This window comes from Leptidea sinapis, chromosome 21 (assembly GCF_905404315.1).
Source record: "Leptidea sinapis chromosome 21, ilLepSina1.1, whole genome shotgun sequence".
In the NCBI taxonomy this organism is placed as follows: Eukaryota; Metazoa; Arthropoda; class Insecta; order Lepidoptera; family Pieridae; genus Leptidea; species Leptidea sinapis.
In genome coordinates this window covers 2,691,097-2,700,389 of record NC_066285.1, presented here as the reverse complement: position 1 = coordinate 2,700,389, position 9,293 = coordinate 2,691,097, and the positions used below count along the sequence as shown (strand labels likewise).

General features: G+C 35.3%; 1 non-coding gene across 1 annotated transcript; it reads left to right on the top strand.

Moving 5' to 3' along the window:
• The first annotated feature begins 362 nt into the window (after nt 1-362).
• Nucleotides 363-434, top strand: Trnas-uga (transfer RNA serine (anticodon UGA)). The gene has a single exon. It is a non-coding gene; the product is annotated as a tRNA-Ser (tRNA).
• The last annotated feature ends 8,859 nt before the right edge of the window (nt 435-9,293 follow it).

Here is a 9,293-nt window from a genome sequence, read left to right as displayed (position 1 = left end):
AGAAGTAGCAAGAAACTCATTTCCACTCTTTTATATTGGGATTTTCATTTTCATCGATTTACAAATCATTTCAATTCAATATAATATGTAAACTGATGCAACAAACAAACTCAAACGTCATATAGTCATTGCCTTACACGAGTAAGTCAAAAAAGTAAATGTAAATTAATACAAAAGTGTTTACAAAAGTATAAATACAAAATATTATAGTATTAACTTCTGTAGACGACAAAAAGAGTGCAATATTTGCATATTAGGAATTAGTATTTATCCCAAAAGTGAGGGTTATCACTTTAAAATATTACATATTGTTCAAATCCTTTAGATGAAGCCACAACCTGAGAATTGAACAAGACTCACTCGAACAGTTGGCTCAGTGGAAGAACGCTCGCTTTGAACGCGAGAGGTCGCGGGTTTGAGCCTCGCATCGTTCATTATTGTTTATCAATTTAATTTGTGTAACGTATATTAAATTTTCAACAACTGGATCGAGCTGCATAACCCACAGGTGATTTCTGTTGAACTCATCCCACGGCTTGTAAGAGAAGCTATCGGAATAAAAAAAAATACTAGGAATTTCTATAGGGAGGATGGTTTTAGACTAGCGCAAACATGGAATCCTGTGGTCTCTCTCTGCAGTACAAATACAACAAAAAGACCCGAAAGTCCATACATCGTCAGTAGTGTGTGTCATGAATTAGGGAATCAAAGACCAAAACGGATTAGACGCCACGTGGACAGATTGATGTAGGTACTATTTCTGGCATATTGTCCTAAAGAATTACTACGAGAAATTTTTAAAGAACTAACGATTTAACTGTATCACATCAATTATTCTTGACGATAAATGTTATGTATGTCAGATCACTCCTCTAACTGCCACAGCCTGTATTGGCATACTTGGCGTCGATATATCGAGCGACGTTCAGTTCCGTGGTCACTTGGAAGAGAAGGCTAAACTGGCCTCTAAAAAGCTTGGTGTACTCAGTAGGGCGAGACAGTACTTCACTAAAAGCCACCGCCTGCAACTTTATAAGGCGCAAATTCGGCCTCAAATGGAGTACTGTTCTCACCTCTGGGCGGGTGCTCCCCAGTACCAGCTTCTTCCATTTGACCGCATACAACGAAGAGCGGCTCGAATCATCGACGATCAAGTCATCTCCGATCGGCTTGATTCTCTAGCATTGCGTAGAGATGTGGGTTCTCTCTGCATCTTCTACCGCATTTATCACGGGGAGTGCTCAGAGGAGCTGTTCGGGTTGATTCCAGCGGCCGAATTCCATCACCGGACATTACGTGCAAAGTACCATCCGCATCACGTAGACGTCTGGCATTCCACAACCGCGCGTTTTGTTCGAAATTTCTTGCCTCGCACAGCCACTTTGTGGAATCAACTACCGGCAGCGGTCTTCCCGAACAGATACGACTTAGGGACCTTCAAGCAAAAAGCATACCATACCATCCCACCTTAAAGGCCGGCAACGCATTTCTTGACACACCTGTTGTTGCGGATGTCCATGGGCGGTTGCCTCACCTCTCCCCATCCCGTGAGCCTCTTGCCCGTTTGCCCCCTCTCATATAAAAAAAAATGTACATAAGAACATTAGCGAATTTACTAGAAATTGAGATAATCACAAGGTTAGCACTAGGAATAAACATAAACTTGTTATTCCTACTACACGGTTAAGTCGATATAGGCAGTCGGTAAATATATATGCTTTTACAACATGATCCCAGAAAAAGTACAAATTGTGTTACGAAATTCAAATGAATTGTTCAAAAATGTTTGTGTTCAAAAACAGATTGGGAATGGAGCGATTGCTCTCAGGCTATTAAATAATGAATTTTAATATGCGATATTACATTGTAACGATATTTTTACGAATAGTTTATTACACTTATTGATCGTCAAATACTTTTCGAATAAGTTTTAGACGATCAATAAGTGAATTTGAATCATAATTTGAATTTAAATTCTGTGAAAGTCTACATTGAATATTGTCGATACACACAATCTTCAGCTAGTTCATGTTTGTCACTGCCTTGTTACTGCAGATAAATCAGTCTTAACCTTATTACAGCCATGTTATTATCAGTACACTGGTCGTGACAAGTAACAAGAGAATGAACTATTAGCTTGCTTTGTGTTACTAGCGCCCACTGTTGTCTATGAAATTTATTGTTAGAATATTGTAATAAGAGTTGGTGACAGATAGGAACTACTATTTATGTGACGTCAGGTTCTGAAATGCAAACAACTTCCTTTTTGTCCGAATGTGCATCATTAATTTCGTGAAAATGTTATGTTGGCAGAAATATGAATGAAAATACATTTCTAGAGTGTTCATGTCGTGTTATTCTTCATTCATGCATATAGCATACAAACTATGTGACAAATCAAAATTCAAATATTTTTATTTAAATTCAAAATGACTTTTTGAACGTCAAAAACTACCACCCATTCAAAATATACTGCCTAAGACCTGAGAAGTAAGTTAAATTGTACAATAAACATTTATAATTAAAGAGCCTGAGGGTGTTCGCGTATCTAGTTTGTGGTAACATTAAGAATATCGTTTATGCTATAATAACCTTTCCAAAACAATCGTTTTTTATCAATTCTTTTAAATTTCGTAACACATTTGTTTTGTACATTTTCTGGTATCATATTGTAGAAGCATATACGAGTACATCGACCAATAAAAGACTTACTAACTCGGCTTAACCGAGTAGTAGGCATAAGAAGTTTATGTAAAATCCTATTTGTTGTTTGACAGCCTTAGCTTTTCTACAGACTTCGAAGCTCTCTAAGCTGCAACTAATTTCTAAATTGATATTTCTATATGCTGCTGTTAGGTGTGATTTCACTACTCAGATCTATTAAAGCCATGCTTTGTCTAGTGCTGAAAAATACACCCTAGCAAACACTCAGCCTTAAATATAAATAATAGTCTATTATAAGCATCCATACACACGATAAATAGGTTAAAATGTGATGTAATTTTACTGTGGAACTGAGATACAAGACTACGGAGTACGAGAATAAAAATACATTAGGTGTATGAGAAATATCGGGTTATATGTAAGTGGCGACGGTACTTAATACTAATAAATGCTAATTCTCACTCTGTCTTCTTCTATTGACCTAAGTCAGAATGAGAAAAAACACTCCTAAGCGGCTGTTTAAAGTTAGCGGACCATTATGAATAAGGGGGAATGTCTTTTCGTAACGAGGTCTAATTGTGACTGCTGTCAAAAGCATATGAGTAAATAAACGATACAGAGACTAGAGCTTCAGAGCGGGAAAAAATGTAACCTATTTTGGTAGGGTTGTCACATAAAGTTTAGAGAATAAATTTTATTACCTTTTTTTATTGGGTTTGATCATCGATATAAAATCACCCTAGATACAAGATTTCATACAAAGGTTAATAATGTTTATTTACATAAGTATATACAGTGTCACAGTCTAGTTATGTTAAGTAATATATAATACTAGTGGACCCGACAGACCTTGTCCTGTACACACGTCTTAAATTTGAAAAATCGGTCCAGCCGTAAGGAGGAGTTCATTAACATACACATGAGCAGGCGAATGATATTATATGGACGGAATTGAGAATCTAAACCAATCTCAAATTCATTGTAACTCACAAAAAATCATCAAAACCGGTCCAGCCGTTTAGTTCGATTGTGAATCTAAACCATTCTCGAATCCACCTGAAGACACACAGAAAGTTTCATTACAATCCAGGTTCATCCATTCATTAAGGTCCAGTCGTTTAGGAGGAGTTCAGTTGCAACAGACGCACAAAAGAAATATATATATATGTCGGAGAATTCAAATATAAAAGTAATATGGCCTGTATGATTATATTCTACTCTGTGTATTGGGCTTAACTGATGGCGAACGTCATCTTTCAAAGTGTGTTTGAAGTTGTCACTGTGTACGTCACTGTCGGTGACGTGATTGAAGTTAGTTATTATTGTGCATCAGTAGAGCGCTCATTGAGAAGTCGCAGTCGTCTTCAAGCTAGCGCCCGCGCCGGTTGTGCGCACTGATTGACTTAAAACAACATGGTGGAAACCAACGATGGCCGATCTTAAATCCAAATAAATCTCCGAGATATATATTAAGAAAGGTATAAGGTCACGGACTAGTAAAAAATAAAGACTCCGTGTCACCTTACATAATAGTGGAGCACCAAAACAAGCCAATTAACGTGTAAATACATAGCCCCACGCACACACTTACACTACTACAGGCCGATAGGCGGCCATTGTGAGAATTGTCATCGTCTGTGACAGATCAGTTTGCGTCTTAATAAAATATTTTAAAAATGCCGTCGTGCGTTGTGAAAAAGTGTTAAAACCATAACATGAAAGTATTTGTGGGTATAAGATTATTTAAGGGAGAAAAAATTGTGTAGCTAGTATACCCCTTAACCGCACACACACTAGCATAAATGTGCTTCACTTGCTAATATCATGGCGTTAAAACATAGGTATACCTAGTTACCATTTCATAAGATTTGGTTCGTCTATGGTTTTTAATCAATCATACGCTTCTATATAGTTAATTTTCTAGTGTATACCAATAGTAATTAGCGATGTATTCTCTACACAAAGCGCGTAGCAGTAATTACTCAAGTGGGAATAGAAAGAAGTAACTCGGAGCTTTTCGTTTGGTGAATCGCAATTTTACCGACGTTAGAACGGTCAATCCTCAGAGGAGAACAAATAGCTAAGTATTATATAAGTATACGATGTATTTGTGATACATAGCATTGTAATCATAAATGCTTAGTCAGTTATCTGCTTGCATACCGCTACGAGTCCTGGTAAAGTGTTGGAAAAGAAAAGTGAGGTTATAAATGGAAAGGGAACTTCACCATTAATGTCTCCGTCGTTAATGCTATCATCAGCTCGGCAGACACTGAAAGCAAAGGCTTCCAAAACCTATAGCCATCCAGTATTAAGCTAACCCGATAAAAAGAATCCATAATATCGCGAGTTGAATCATAATGTATGAGTCACTTCAAATTACAGTGTAAATAGAGACCGCAGACAATCAATCGACTATATTATCGATTTTAATAAAATGCAAATATTTTTATAAGAAGTACTTATGTTTAGGCCAAATAAGCCTAAAGGGTTATAAAAGTAGTGAAACAGTCACCGAATTAATTTATTAATAAATAAAATATTGCGGGTGCACGAAGAGTTGCATGAATTCCTTCTCTTTCCTACCTGCACCCTCTCCCTCCCTCTTACTGAATCGCTGCTGCTGTTGCAAATCCTCCTTTCTTGTTTCCTTACACCGACCTCCTAATTCAAAATTTTCACCTGTACCAGCGCATACAACTTACTTAAAGTAAATGTTATGCCTCACACCTGAGGAAAAAGAATCACAAAAATTGGAACAGAATAGGCGAGGATGTCGGGTTATACTGAGGATATTCAATAAATACTGAGAATGAGGTCTAAACTCTTTGGAACCAAAAGAAGTTAATAGATATCTACTGGGTTGTAAAGCTGGAATATTGATCAGATTAAAAAAGAAATAAGAAGAATATCTTTTGTTTTTAGAAGTGGAAGTCTTTCATTTTTAGAGTGTCGGAGCGTGTTGTTAGAAATTGTTTTTAGAAGTTATACTTGCAGGCGCGTTATGAATAAATGATGAAAGTGAAATTTTAAAATGCGCGCGCATCACTGTCACACAAAAGTAACAGGTTGAAGTTGGGTGCTAAATTTTTCTGACGTTTGCGTCATTCGTTTTTTTTTTTTTTTGGTTTCTTCGTCCCTTAATAGAACAGGCAAAGGGTTCAGGCCCATACAGCCGTATTCGGTATTTAATAATTAATTGTCAAAGCCATCTTTGCAAGATTTTTTACGAAATTGTTCTTTCTAAAAACATAGAATAGCACGAGGAATAAATCATTTTAATGATCTTTGCTTCGTTGGGCCAAAGAAGTATAACATCTTGCGTGCATACATAAGTAGGTACACACTCACTTATTTTTATATAAGAGAGGCCAAACGGGCAAGACGCTCACGTGATGGAATGACCCATGGATATCTGCAACACCAAAGGAGACAAGAGAAGCATTGCCAGCCATGAAGTAAGGAGTACGCTCTAAGCTTCAATATACAATTAAAATTCAATGGCGTATGTTAATTAAGTGCACCTGGGCTTGAAAAATTTCAGTACGAAGAAAGGTTTATTTGGTGGCACGGCAGTGTATTAATATTATAATCAGTGTATTAATATTATATTATATTAATAATCAAGGGAAAATCAAAATATTTTGAAATTTTGGTCAAGTTATCTAGATACACAAGCTTCATAAATAACTTTTTAATCCGATATAATATATGAGATTACAAATTTATTTATGCAGTTGGTGTTTACGGCGCAAGTTTACGTGGCACTTTCGAGAGTCACAAGTATTGAAAGGAAAAAAGTTGGACTATCTACAAAAACAAATGAGATGTTATTAAAAACATAAGTTGTAAAAAAAAAACAAGTCTTGCAACTCAGTTCTTCTACAGTAAAAAGGCGTGAGATCCATGTTATACCAAGTCAGTCAATTTATTCAATCCCTACTTAAGGGTTATTCTGTATTAAGTTACTACGTAATTAGCTAAAATGTTTTATGTTTTAAATAAAAATATTGACTTGAATTTAATATGTATTACTTGTGAGATACATTTTGTTTTTAATAAAAAAATAAAAAAGATACTAATTACTTACTTAATAACTTCATTCAGATTTTTTACAAACTTTCAGTATTACCAGTTATTACTAGTGGGAGGCTCCTTTGCACATATCCTGTGCTAGGCCGCCGGCTAGATTATGGGTACCACAACGGTACCTATTTCTGCGTAAATCAGTAATGTATGCACATTACTGTGTTTCGGTCTGAAGAGCGCCGTAGCTACTGAAATTACTGGGCAAATGAGACTTAACATCTTATGTCTCAAGGTTGTCGCGCAGTTATAGTGCCGCTCAGTTTTTGGGGTTTTCAAGAAACCTGAGCGGTACTGCATTGCAATTGGCAGGGCGTATCAATTACCATCAGCTGAATGTTCTGCTCGTCTCGTCCCTTACTGTCATAAAAAAAACGTATAAGTCGCCAGCAACGCCTTTAAAAACAGTAAAAGCATGAGCAGCTTTTGTTACAAACTTCTAGTATGACCCAGGTAGTAGTAGTCATAGGTACTAGAATGAAAATTTTTTCTCAGTGAAACTATTCTAAAATATATCCAATATTGTATTTTTTATATTTTATTTAACTTCCTTTTTTTACTATAGTGATGTATCTGTTTGTTTCGTTAATAAATAAATAAAAGTAATTTGAGCATTATTATAAATATTCCAAATAATAATTTTAGTAAGCAAATATACACTACGAATAATTGAATATATAACAGTAGATTATTCCGTCGTTCACGTCAATCACCGCAATCTGAAGATCTCAACCCAGGACTTAGTATAGGAATGGTAAAAAGTACGGTCTACATGCAAATAAGCAAAACCTTCTATATAATTTGGTAGATTCTGCATTCCTGTTTACCCTTTATATCTACTAATGGCCTCCGATAGTTGTCGTGAATAAATATGGATGACGCGTTGTGATATGGCATTTCTCTTTTTATACTGAACTTATAAAAGAGTTTACAATATTATTAGAAATATTTTAATAAGTAATTAAAAATAAAGATGAAAGAGGTTAGAAGGTGTATAATTGATATTTTGAGAAAAATACCTTACCTTCGAACGAAGCGCGTACACCTTTCTAAGAGGCCGCTCCTGTGATTCCTCTGCTGTTGCAAGAGGATGTGCACTGTGGCGGTAAATTAACATCAGGTGACCCGAAAGCTCACATTTCCCCCTGTTCCATAAAAAAGATCATAAATCATCGCAAACTACAAGCATAGGCAAAGTAATATATGAATCGAATTATATGGGCAATCACTCTAGATATTTTTGATAAGATTTTGGTGCGTAAAATTTTTGGTTCGCTTAGAAATTTATATTTTTTCTTGAGTAGCATGTTCGTTTCATAACTAATAAGTTTGAGAAAGACTATTCATAGTGAAACTTTTACAATAAATGTTTTAACTTTGCTTAAAATCACAAAGCAGATAAACGCTTTGTAATGTCTGTTGACCAAGCTTTAATGAGCTCTTGTGTAGCGATTGGTGTAACATAACTATATATCAGCTTGGTCATAGACAGTTTCACAAAGAAAAATTTAAAGAAACAAATATAATGACTGTTCATTGTCAGTACATATATGAAAACTTAATAAACGTTCACAAAAATCGTCACCTTTTTGCTCTTAATAGTGATTTCATTATAATAACACTAGAAATTTGGGATTGCTTGTAACTAATTCTAGTTGGCTTCATAAGATACATAAAAGCTTTAAGGGTATACACTTTTATAATAAAGTCTCAGCCACTGTTCAGGCATTATCTATAAATAAATTTAAATGTTCTATATAAAATGGCTCTGTCGTAAATAATATCCCCCTTATTCATAATAGTCTGCTAGCTTAAAGCATTGCTAATTCTCACTCTGTCTTCTTCTATAGACCTAAGTCAGAATGAGAAAAAACACTCCTAAGCGGCTGTTTAAAGTTAGCGGACCATTATGAATAAGGGGGTATTACTCCACAGCTGAATATCTAAGTGATCGAACAGCCTGGGACTAGATTATGATTACTTAATACTCGTAGCAAATAGGAATAACAGTACAATATTGTATATTTTTATTAAGGACGCGTTCTCAAAACAGAGAGGTATCGAATCGCATTACTACACTGACACCGCACAAACACATACACGTACTTAATGTTAATTGCGGGAATCAAATGAATTTGATACTTTAGCAAGTTTGAATTTTATTTTTTTAATACCTTTGTATTTTTGATAATTGGTTGATGTATTCGTTTAGTAGTTAAATATTAGAATTTTAGATGGCAATTCTGTCGCATAACGTCGTGCGCAGTAAACGCAGTTTTTTTTAATCCAAGATGGCCGCCGCGAAAAATTATGATTTCAACAATATGGGTATCGTATCCGAGGTTATCGAGAGTGTAGAGAACAATTAGATACGTCTTTCAAAATCAAATTTTGAGATTTTTTAATTAGATTGGTAACGGAATGTCTTTTGTACATATTGTGAGTGAAAAGTCGAAACGTAAATATTTCTATATTTAGGGAATGAAGAATTAATTTAGCATGTGGGATATTGTTAGACAGGCCTTTTATAAGATAATTTAAGT